The sequence below is a fragment of the Cupressus sempervirens genome, chromosome 6 (genome assembly GCF_028749045.1).
Source record: "Cupressus sempervirens isolate cs-2001-9-10 chromosome 6, ASM2874904v1, whole genome shotgun sequence".
In the NCBI taxonomy this organism is placed as follows: domain Eukaryota; kingdom Viridiplantae; phylum Streptophyta; class Pinopsida; order Cupressales; family Cupressaceae; genus Cupressus; species Cupressus sempervirens.
The window spans coordinates 365,384,791-365,397,367 of NC_143123.1; the positions used below are offsets into that span (position 1 = coordinate 365,384,791).

The 12,577-nt window shown below is 36.4% G+C and overlaps 1 protein-coding gene across 1 annotated transcript in view; it reads right to left on the reverse strand.

Annotated features, from left to right (window-relative positions):
- LOC149552601 (P-loop containing nucleoside triphosphate hydrolases superfamily protein) overlaps positions 1-12,577 on the reverse strand; it is a 169,780-nt gene that overhangs the window by 102,817 nt on the left and 54,386 nt on the right. The gene's annotated exons all lie outside the window — the stretch shown is intronic.

Genomic DNA, 12,577 nt, shown 5'->3' on the forward strand with positions numbered 1-12,577 from the left:
AGAGCATTTCAGCTTTTGTAACATGCATACTTGCAAATACTAAAAAATATTTGTTATGAATGCAGTTTGAGAAGCAAGAATTATGTTCGTTTGACAAAGTTAATAGTAATTATTTGTCTTAGATCACACATCAGGTGCACTTGTTGATTCCATGATGCATAAAGAAAACACACACACTGATACTGAGATGGGGGGTGAATAAGTATTCAACAATTTTTTCACATAAAAACTTTAGCATTCATAGAGCAACAATAACAAGATCGATCTAGCAATGAAGAACACAAGATGAACCTCATTTTTAAGTGGAAACCCTTGTGGTAGATAACCATGGTAAAATATTGTTTTATATATGAATCTTCTACGAGATGTAAAGACAAGCAAGCATATAGTTTTTGTGTCTAAGGTTCAAGGAAAGAAGATTGCCAACACTACACAAAAGAAACATAACACTGACCACAAGAAGAAACCATACAAGCATTGTCTCCGATCCAAAACACAAAGAAAAACTATTGTGCATCACATTGAGATCCAGTTCCACTATGTTAAAGAGTAAGAAGCCTTTGATGTCATAAAACACATCTAGAAATATAATTTTAGTTGTGAAAAACAAAGCAAATCTGATCGGACAATATGGGATGCACCAAAGCAATCAACTAGGAAATCAAAGCTATAGGTAGCTAATCTAGAATTGTAGCAAGAGCAAATGCCAAGCCAGTTTTAGGTGAAGCCTTCTTTGAGAATCCAGATTAATAAATTTAGCACTACTTAATGACAAAAACATCTACTTCAAGGGATTCATAAACCAAACATGGTATGCAACATTAAAAACTTAGTTGCAAACCATGTAGTGTGAATCACACAAGCTCTATCCTCTTGGTGGGATCTCTCATCAAGCTAAGAATGCATAGGTGGGTAATTATAAATATATTTTGTTATATTCCTTGCATCTTATACAGTTGGTCTCATGCAATAATTTTTGTCTATGTCCTCCAAATAATGGTCAAGGCAATCAATTGCACAAGAGGTCCAAAAAAGTGTTGGATGCCTCTCTTGAAGCAATCTTCCAACCACCACATATGTTGCCAGATTCTCAAGAACAACTTGGATAACATTTTGTATGCCCACTTGTCAGTAACTTAGCCAAAATTTTATTCATTCTTTATTTTGTTGATTGAAGCCACTAAAAATTTGATGACGGTGCAATATCTTCCATCTCTCCACCCACTTGAAAGAAGTGTGCATCCAATTTCACCATTGCTTCTTTTGATCTTTCAAGTCATGTTTTGCATCTATAATAGCATCTTGTAGTAACCTACCCCTTAACTCTACCAGAGAGGGTAGTGCCTCGTACCTTTCCCTCCAACTGTCAATGCTGTCACCAACTACTCCAAATGTAGACTCCTTGCTATATTGAAGGGAAGGTGGTTGTAATACCAAAAATTTGTGCATCCCTTATTTGGTTCTTTGAGTGCCTCCTTGTTCCAATATATAGCTTCAAACAAAGGTGGCATTCCAGGTACAAAGAACCCCTATGACTGAGATCTACTACAACTAGTTGAGGTTAATGCGCCACATATACATGAACCAAGACCATAACCTGCAATGCCTAGCATATCTACATCAGATTCTATTTCTGAATTAACAGCAAAGTTTGCTTCTGTGGCTTCTTGTACGTTGGCATTCTCCAATTTCTTTTCATCCAGTGATGGAAGTAGGCCTATCATCTCTCCTATTTTGAGGCTATTGGATGTGATTTAGGATTGCAATATGAAATGTTTGCAAGATGTATTTGAGGCAATTGACACTACCACTAAGCTTCTTCATGCACCAATTGCAAGACATGTAACTCACTATCAATCCCATTATAACATGTTCCCAAGTAGGGTCACAACTTCTAGAGGATCTAATCCCAATGGGACAACTTCCACTTGCTAAGGCCAAACTAGACGTAGAATCGGATGCGATTGTAGTCATACGCTTACTTGTAATATCGATAATAAGTTATAACAAAAACATAGTTATTACAAGAACTAGATGTAGATCCAGATGTTTCCAAGCAACGTGACAATTGCTAATTGATCTAATTCCAAAGTGACCACTTCTACTTGCTAAGTCTAAGAAAGATCTAAAGTTGGATACCATTGTGTTTATATTTAACTTGCAATATCAATAAAAATGAAAAACATGGTGAGTAAAAGATACAATAATTGGAACATGAATTTTTTTTCTTAAGTCATGTAAATCAATTAATATTTTATAAATCCACAAATTTAGCACATAAAATCAGTTCAATCTAATTAAATATGTGAAGTTGCCAATTTGAAAAAATTAGAAATGATTTCATAACTTAAATGCGTGCCTGCTACTATATGTAGTGTGGAAGGGCAAAAGGAGGTTTTGAAAAGCGCAAATCACATTCCTCAAGCGTCAAAAAATGTGTTTTAACCTTGTCCAACATGTGTATATAGACAATGGTAAGTTTTTTTCATGGACTCAACCGACTTCGATGACAACTTACCACAAAAACTGCCAATTTTCATCCAAGAATTACAAGGGAGAATCGCTAAATTTACACTTTGAGTACTCAATGCAAGAAAAAACTTTGCTGACTCGGATGCATACATAAGCTCTCTATATTACCTATGTATTTATTCTCAAACACCAAAAGCTATAACTATGATTAACTTTGGTATTCCAACACCACTACCAAGTTTTAAAAAAAACATGAATCTGATTAAGTTAAATAATTTAGAGCCTACATTATACTTGTAGTGCTAAAAAAATGTTTCAAGGAGGATACTCATGTTGTATATCTTGACATGACCTTTAAGTTAATATCAAAGTGGACTTCACAAGAAAATGATAGAAACTAAAAATTGACCATATAGCAGGTTGGAAAAAAAGGTATTTGTTGATGTTGGTTTTGTAGCACTACATAACATATAGCAATTGAACACCTGATATGGAATATCAAATCCTCAATTCCTCTCTTGAAAAGTTAATACTCATGAAGTCATAAGCAAAACTCCAATGTTCCTTACACCTGTGGATACTAACTCAGTTATATCAATGTGATTTGTTGATAATCACGTAGGCAGCCTTACGTTGTTTCATGCGAGGATAACTTGAGTTTTTGGTGGGATGTTGGTGATGATGGTTTTTGTATGAGCTCCAGATGATGTTGATGGAGATGGTGATGGTGATGGAGGGTGAATGTTCTAATGACTTTATGCCTTCCTAACCTCCTTCGAAACTCCAAATACTATACTATTTGCTATTCTACTCCTACTCCTATGAAGGGAAAGGTTAGCAAATGGATGGGGATCGAATCTAATGAAAGCTAACCAACGGCTCCACCTCCATAGATGCAATGATTCAAAGGAAAAGAACTAGCTTACCACAGAAGGCTTCCCAACAAGCTACTAGGATGCTATTAGCCTAGTTATAGATCCCTATCAAACATCCACCAATACTACCATGCAACTATCCATCTACTTTTCTCTCTACTTAACAACTTGAAATGAAATCTATTTTAACAACTTCAAAAGAAATCTTATTCTAACTATTGGAAGTAGAAACCATGCAACAATATCAAAAGTTCTTAATCAACATGCAAGTCACAACAATGAGAAAGAAAAGCAATTTTGGCATTATCTTAGCAACAATTTTCTTCAACCCTTTACAAATGAGAGTAAATGGCCTTATATAGAGGCCAAAATTTACAACTGCCGGTAGAGATAAAGAGGCAAAACCAACAATCTAGATTGGATCCTAGAAACCCTAACTAGGGTTGCCACCCCATCGGCCAATGAGAAGATGCCACCTCATCAATAGACCAATGAAAAAAAAGGAAAGGTGGCAACCAATGAGAAAACACCAAAACGGTAGCCAATTAGAATCAGACACCTATCCTACCCAAGAAAAAGGAGAATTTGCCACTTGGGCTTACATCAAATGATCCTCTATTATAGTTCTACCCCTTTCTTTCATCTTTTTAGCCAAAGCAATGAACTTGGCTAGCTTGTCATTGACTTCCTTCATGGGAGGGCAAGGTGTATGTTTCATCTTGAGCTCAGCTGAATTCATCATGTTGCTCGCTGCTTGCAGTGTTTTCTCATGATCCTTCTCATATTCTTTCGCGTATCCGATAAAGGCATTGAGGGAGGCAAGGGTGCCCAAATGTTTCTTTTTGATGGCAACCTTCCCCAACTCATCCAATCTCGATCCAAATTCTGTCTCATCGATGTTCTCCTCTTTGATATCTTCAAAATCAAGTGCCGCCCCAACGTCACTCATCATGGTTGAAATAGAAGTGTCAACGCCTGGGTTGTGCTATGCAATCTCATTCCTTATTCCCTCAAGTAATCTCAATCTGGTAGTCAAGGCAACAAACCAAGACTCTATAGTGCTCAATCCTCCTTCATCAACCAACTTGGCCCTTTCCAAATATTTCTCTGGTAGCTCAATGAATGCCTATAGCCTAGGAATGGCTAAATCCTTGACTGGAAGGAAATCCTTCCATTCACCTTCAAATTTTCTAAATTTATCTCTAATAGCCACCAATGACTTGAATGTCGAGACAAAGGAAGGCAAGAAATTTCGCCCATCTTGTATTGTATCATGGATCCAATCCTTGACTTCACGCAGATAAGCCGATATCTCTTCTGTGTTGCTCTCACTATCTTGAGGAAGGATTGCTTGGTGCAACCATTGGATAGGCTAGCAATCTCTCCAATACTTGTTCTCGGCCTCCAACTTTACAATCCTTTCGTTTGCCTTCCTCAACTTTTCTCTGATTGAAACGATGCCTTCCTGGATCTCCTCACATTCCGTGTCATCTGTGATTCTTCCCAAGTTATGCTCAACTATCTCATGTTCCTGAGCTACAATTTCATCCAATGCCTTGTTAACCATTGGTATAGCAATCTGAACCTTTCGGTGACGATTGTCACTCCGGATTACCTTTGCCACCGTTTCTGCAATTTGTTTTTGGTTCTCGCTATCACCCTTTTCTACTAATCCTTGGATGTCTTCAACTGTTCGAACAATCACTACCTCGTCTCTCAGCATAAGCATTTGCCTTAACCATAGTGGTGCAGTGCATCTCCCCAAATCTGGATTTGGTTCGATTAGCCGGTCATCACCAACGGCCTCGAGTGCTTGGCTTACTTCCTCAATATCAATTGGCCCATCTTCTTCTTCACTAGTAACTGCCATGTCATCTCCACGTTGATTCTCTAAGAGAGGAGAGTACTCGGTGTTGTCGCTGTAACTGCTTGATTCTAAATCAGAGCTCACCTCTATTGCAGCCCCTTGTCCACTTGTATTATCTTCTTGGCCTCTAGCCTCAACTATGCTCTCCCTTGACGGCGTTGCATTCTGTCTCTTTGCTGGAGGTTCCTAATGTTCTTTACCCTTTTCAACCTCCAAACCTCTCTTCTTGCTTCTAACTGTTCCTTGTTGCTGGTTACGTCCCTCATCCTTCTGTCTGACTGATTACGTTGGACCTTCCTTTGGCTTCATCTTCTCATAAGTAAGGTGTATCCTCTGACTTTGTAATTTCCTTAACTTCCCATTGTACGACAACTTGGTGTGCAAATCAACTGCTCTTGTAACTGCCTCCAAGGAAGGATCCTGGTGATCATTCCAATCCACTGGATTCAACTCCGTTCCATCCACTATACCATAATCTTCTCTCAGCACATTTTCATCATCTTCCAGTTGATCGGGAATATCAAGGCCTCTCCATCTGATTGCCCTCATCATGTTCACTGACAATCTTGAGAAAGCTAGCTTTCTTATGTGAAAGTCATTTTGTGCATTGGCCCAGAAATCTTCTATAGTAGGAACATGTTTGAATATATTTCCATGAGATGCCTTGATAAGACCATTAGCATCAAATCCTTGCCTTGCTCTATACCATGCTAGATGATACCATTCTAATTCTTTTTTCGCAACTACAAAAGCGACAGGATTGGGGCAACTATCATTGCCAATTCCAAATGAGAAGGGAATGCCTATCTGACCTTTAAGTTTCATCATTCTATCATAATGCTCAAGTTGCCTAGCTAACTCTATCAAAACTACCTTGTCGGGTGGGTACCTTGGAAGTCTCTTGGGACATACTGTGCTTCCTACTACTATAATATAAGTGAATTGCGGAAATTGGATGAACCAACTCCCATACTTCTTGACTTTTGCTTCTACCTCTAATGAAAGCCTCTTAGCTGGTGTCCCTTGTAATACCCTTACTGTCTTCATGGAAAAGGCGTCACAAAACATCTTATAGTCCTTGTTGTTGTGCAAATGAAGCTGTGGATAGCATTCATGCACCAAACATTGCCCCGGCCCACCGCCAATTACTCCTAAGGCCTTAAGTCCCAAATTTTCGTACAATCTCGCAATCAGATAGAACAAATAGGATGCCATATAGAATTGTTTTTTATTTTGTACGGTTCTAAGTTGCAATTCTAGATTCTCGCTTATGATCCTAGCCCAATAAAATCTTCTTTTTCCTTTTCTAATTTCATCAATAAAGAAGTACATCCAATTTTTGAATTGCATACCTTGAGCTAGGCCCATGATCCGGCTAAGAAGCACAATGAGATCGCCATACTCTGATTTGAAATCTAATAGAGTGAGCCTTGATAATCTAGTGACTCTCTTCTTGCCTTCGTGTAGCCAATCCTGCTTTAGATGAATAAAATAAGCCTCCTGGTTATCCCGGAATAACTTAGCCGCCTAATCCATCATTACTACTTTTATGCTTTCGTAGTGGGGGATATTGAATGCTTCTTCGACTACTTGTCCGCCGATGTTCGCTAACACTCTCTTCCCTTCATCAAAAATGATGGACCTACTAACCAAATCAAACCTGGATGCACATTCCATAACCAATTCTAGACAAGGCAAGGTAGGAGGGAAGGCCGCCGCGTGTTCAATTCCACTTTTGTAAATCTTCTTTGCCATGGGGGATTGTCCTTCTTTCAGTCTGTCCTTTAGCTATATCATGTTCGCTATACCGATATTGGTATCAGTTATTCGCCTCACTTTCAAGAATAATGTGGTCTTAGGCATCATGTCTTCCTTGTCTTTTTTAGTATTTGTCCCCTTAGAGTGCTTGCTTGCACTAACATCTACCATCCTAAACACTTATTTCTGGCCCTTTGTTATAAGTGATATGGACTACTCTTATCAATCTCCAACCTTCTTTCTATCGATGGATTCTAACTTATTTCTGTCTCACCAAGTCCTATCACTACACTTATCAATCTCCAATCTTCAACCTAGAGGTGGGACTACCACTTATTTTTGCCTCTTCGTTACCTTAGGATGGACTACACTTATATCTACCAACTTCAACCTAAGGTGGTCTAGCTTATTTCTGCCTCGCCAAATGTCCTATCATGGAATCTACACTTATCTCTCTAAACTTCAACCTATAGATGGGATGATGAAGTGGTGGATGATGAATGCAAGAAGAACATAAGGGAAACAAAACCGAGCAAGAATAAGGAGTGGAATCCACCTTTGAACCAATCTTCAGCTCTAAAATGAATTGAATTTTACCTTTACCAATAGCCGGGCTTTCTTTGAATTCAGATCAGACCTTAGGAAATCAAGCCTCTTGCAAAAAAATCAAAATTTTAATCTCTTTGAAACTGCCCACACTTTGCCAAAAATCAGACTTTTGATCACATATCCTCTGCCAAATAAAATTACCCAGATCTGATGCAAAATTCACAGCCTTTCTAGAGAAAATCAGGCCTCCACAAAATTCGCCCAAGCAAGAAAAAATCTGAATTTGCTCCAAAAAGTCACCTAGGGCAGAAAATATTCAGATCTGCTCTCTTTTGGAAAATCGCCAAACACTTGAAATCTGCCCAGAAAATTGCTAAGCACCAAAATCTGCCCTTACAAAATCACCAAAGTATAGAAAATCTGCTTCTTTAAGAGAAAATCGCCAAGCATGAAGGCTGCTCCAAGGGAAAAAATCGCCAAAGAGAAGAACGTTGTGATGGAATGGAGAAATGGGAGAGGGAGGAGCCCTCTTATACCACATTCCATTCACTCCTCCAAGCTGGCTGACTAGCACCTATAGAAGAAAAATATTAAATTAGCATTTCATTAACGGTCCCAAATTAAATGCCAAGCCAAGATTAATTTTGCCTATAGTGAAATTTGCACATTTAATTGCCAATCAGGACCAAAATTGCAAAATAAAATTAAGAAAGCCTTGGAGATGTTAAAATATTTTCATTTAATAACGTTTTGGTAATTAAAATATCATTAAAATTGGATTGAGATCGATTTTCAATTTTAATTCACCAACCTCTTTAAATATTTTAAAATCTTCTAGGCAATTTTAGCCAATTTAATGCAAAATTTTGCAACTAAGTCCACTTTCGATTTTGCAATGCAATTTTAAATTTTTTCAAAATAAATCATTTTCTCTAGCATCCAAAAATCAATTTTCCAATTTAATTTCACTACCACAAAATTTTCCTTTTCGCCAAAAAAATTTAAAATTTTCCAAAACAATTAAATCTAAAAAAATTCATTTTGAAAATGCTCAAGATTATATAATTACATCCAATTTTCAAAATAAAACCGTCTAAGTCCAAAATTAAAATTGTAAATTTTATCCTGCCAAGTATGGTTCTAACCATCGAAAAAAATATCGTCTTTTAAATTTGTTCGGCCTAAGGATAAAATCACATGCTCCGGAAAATCAAGTTAAGACCAAGTGAAGAAAGAAATCCAACCACATCCCTCCTGGCCCGAAGGCGTCCAAAGTGTAAAATTTCCATATTAAAAAACCTTTTGGACAACTTCGAAAAAAATTCGCTAAGGTATTCAAAAAAAGGGGGTCCCAAAAATTTTGGGGCGATGGTGTGAGAACCTCAAAACAATATTGAAATGGAAAAGAGAAATAAAAGTAGAGCACAACAAGAAAAGAAATAGAGAAAATAATGGAAAAAAATGAAATTGCAAATGAACTTCACAAGAAAATGATAGAAACTAAAAATTGACCATATAGCAGGTTGGAAAAAAGGTATTGAAATGGAAAAGAAAAATAACTGTAGGGCACAACAAGAAAAGAAATAGAGAAAATAATGGAAAAAATGAAATTGCAAAATTATATAAGTTTATTCGCATGCCAGCCCATCCTTCAGGCATCACTCCAATAGGTCCAAACTAAATAACTGCTTCTGCAAAGTCCACAAGATATCCACAAATGCAATTTCTCACTGTATCTTCCGCAATTTCTCACCAAATGGTATCTTCAAAACTTCTCACCAACTGGCATCTTCAACAAGCTTATGGTCTCTTTGGTGGATTCTTGCCATGAATCATATTTGAAGAAAAAAAAAATTCAATGAAATATTTTTTCTTTTTTTTGATGGGTGATAAAGTTTTTTCTAAAGAAATTTCCTTAAAAAAATAAATATAGTAAAGTATTGATGCTAGGGCATAGTCAAGTCATAGTAACAGAGGAAGTTCCTAAAATAACTTATTAACAATTTGCAAATGACACCATCCTTCCGCAAGAAAGTACAATGGATGAAGCCTAGAACTTTAAACAAATAATAAAAACCTATATGGAAGCGTCAAGTCAAAAAGTAAATACGAACTAATTAGAGATTTTTATTCCTCAATACTCCCTCCGAAATAGAAAGAAATATCTGCAATATAATGGGATACAAAAAAGGAACCTTCCCATGTAAATTTCTTGGCATTCCACTGGAAAGAGGTGTCAGAGAAGGTAAAACATGGAATATTAAATTTGAAAAATTAGATTAAAAAATAGAAAGTTGGACAAGGAAATAGTTAACTAAAGTTGGAAGAACAACCATGATTAAATCAGTTTTATTTTCAATTCCTACATACCAAATGTCATGTCTTCCACTTCCAAAAGGAGTAAACAGGAACCTAGATAGCAAGCTAAGGAAGTTCTTCTAGCAAGGAACAAACGAAAAGAAGAGACAAGCATTAATCAAATGGGACAAGATATGCAGACCTAAAGAATATTGAGGTCTAGGCATTAAAAATTGGAGCTGGAATTTCATGATACATTGTCATCCCCTTATATCCAATAATCTTACTTGGGACATTGGTCAAGGTTAGGAGGCCCTTTTTTGAGAATATTCTTAGGATGGGTTGTCTTCACCCAATAGTTTTAATCTGCCAACTAATATTAAAAATACTCTAATAAAATTGTGGGGACAACATGTAAGCGACTACAAACTGATAATCAATGAGAACCATAATGGTGGCTCGAAGTGGAAATCCATTAAAGAAACAAATTTATCAACTTGGGAAAAACAATTTTTTGAACAATTTTTTAAAAATAGACAAGTTAATCACAAAGATAGGAGGGATAAATTAATTTGGGGTGCCTCAAAGAGGGGGAAATATAGTGTCAAAAGAGGATATGAAATGATAATTAATTCTCAGCAATGGGAAAAGATAGACATTCCTCTCAATCCCTGTTGGGACACAACATGTCTTCCCAAAGCAAGTATTTTTCTTTGGGCAGCTTTGGAAAAAAGAATTCTTACAGCTGATAGGTTTACCAAGATGGAATTTGAGGGGCCTTCAAGATGTTCTCTATGCGAAAACAAATCTACGACGGCTGAACACATATTGTTCCAATGCCCCTTTGCTAATAAATGTTCGCAATGTTATGTCAGAAACTTAAACTGGTTATCAGCTTTTCCTGACAATTTAAGAAAATTTCTTAAAAGTTGGCCCAAACATGGGAACTCTAGAGTCTGTTGTAATTTATGAAAAATAGCCCCATCCATACACCTATGGGAAATATGGAAAGAGAGAAATAGAAGAATATTTGCTAATAAAAGTATGGACTTAACTTTGTTCCTAGGTAAAGTGGAAGCATGCATAATAGAGGTGGAAAATAATAATCTTAGAAACTCCAAAAGGAAGAAGGTTCTTTCTCTAAGCGAGATGCAGAAATGTGCACGAACTGGTTTCAACTAATTAACTTGCCTATGATCTACTCAAAAGCAAATAAAAAAGCTAGGATCGATTGTAAACAGGACCCCCCTCCAGTAAGATGGGTAAAACTTAATTTTGATGGGGCTTCAAGAGGCAATCCACGACCTATTGGATTAGGATGTATTATTCATTCTGACTATTAGGATGTATTATTCATTCTGACAAAGGTTCTTGGATAATTAAGCGAGCAAAGCCCTTAGGGGTACTCTCTAATAATCTAGCAGAATTAGAGGTCTTGATCAAAGGTCTAAATCTTAGCCTAGAAATGGGCATTAGCAAGTTAGTCATAGAAAGGGATTCACAAATTATTCAAATGCATTAAGGAAAAGAAGCACTCGTAATTAGATATTAAATTCCAAACTTGAAAACGCATTAAAGATAATCAATAAATTTGAAGATATTAGTATTAAACATATTTATCAATAATGAAACAAAGAAGCAGATGCATTGGTAAACAAAGGAGTAAACGGAGAAACTTTCTTCAAAGGAATAACTAGATCACCTAATCTGAAACTAGTAACCATGAAAATTAATCTAGTGCTAGAAGAATAACTCTTAGTTCTCCAGTTGATGGTATGATGATAGGATAAGATAGCTACCCTAAGGATTAAAAATAATCCTAACTCTTCAATTGGATGTCCTTACTATAGTGTTTTGTAATATCTATTTTTTTGTAAAAATGCTCACTATTAATTAGATCACAGTACAAAAATCTAGAATAAAAATCAGTCACCATATTGAATATTTTATGAATTTTCCTTGCTGAAGTAATTTAAATGTTGTGACTTGACTAACATTCCTTTTATCAATATGTCAATCTGGATGACATGTTAAGATAGATAATTTATATTCAATTTTATCGATTAATACTAACAACGATCTTGGTTAAGAGGTAATTGTTTGCAGGTTAAACAAAATTGGAATTCAAACAAGAAGGCAAAAAGAAAACTTATTGAAGAGAAAATACGAGTGTGTCAAAAGAAGGATAGATCAAGAAGTAAATATTCTGTAAAATAAGGAACAATTCTCACAATCGCATTATAAATAGGGGAATGCCCCTATATTATTGTCTGTATCTATAATGGGACACAAGTCCTCGAGCAAGATTGGAGGTTTCCCGACTCCGTTCTTTCTTACTAGTGTCGTTTTGAATGAATTAACAATGTAAAAACCTTGTTAATTAGTAATAAAAATTATTGGCCTCGGCCTTTTACCGATCAAAAATAAAAACTAGGGCATCCATCATTAAATCAATCCACCATTAACACAAAAACATCAACTATTTGTAAACATTATCTGCTACTAGCTACTATCTTGCCTAAAATTATCTATTTTAGCCTGGGTTACTAGGTTTGCGCCCTACACCCTCAAACCGGGTTCAAGTGCGAATTGGATCTAGGTTCAACGTGTGGTGCATGCTCAGTACGCCCAGCATCTGCACACAAACTTGTGGGTCCCATTCGGAGAACCAATGGTATTCAAAAGGAAATATGGGTCCAAAACCACTACAATCCCAATTTTTTATTATTAGGTTTTCCTCCTAAGCCTAAAATGGCCA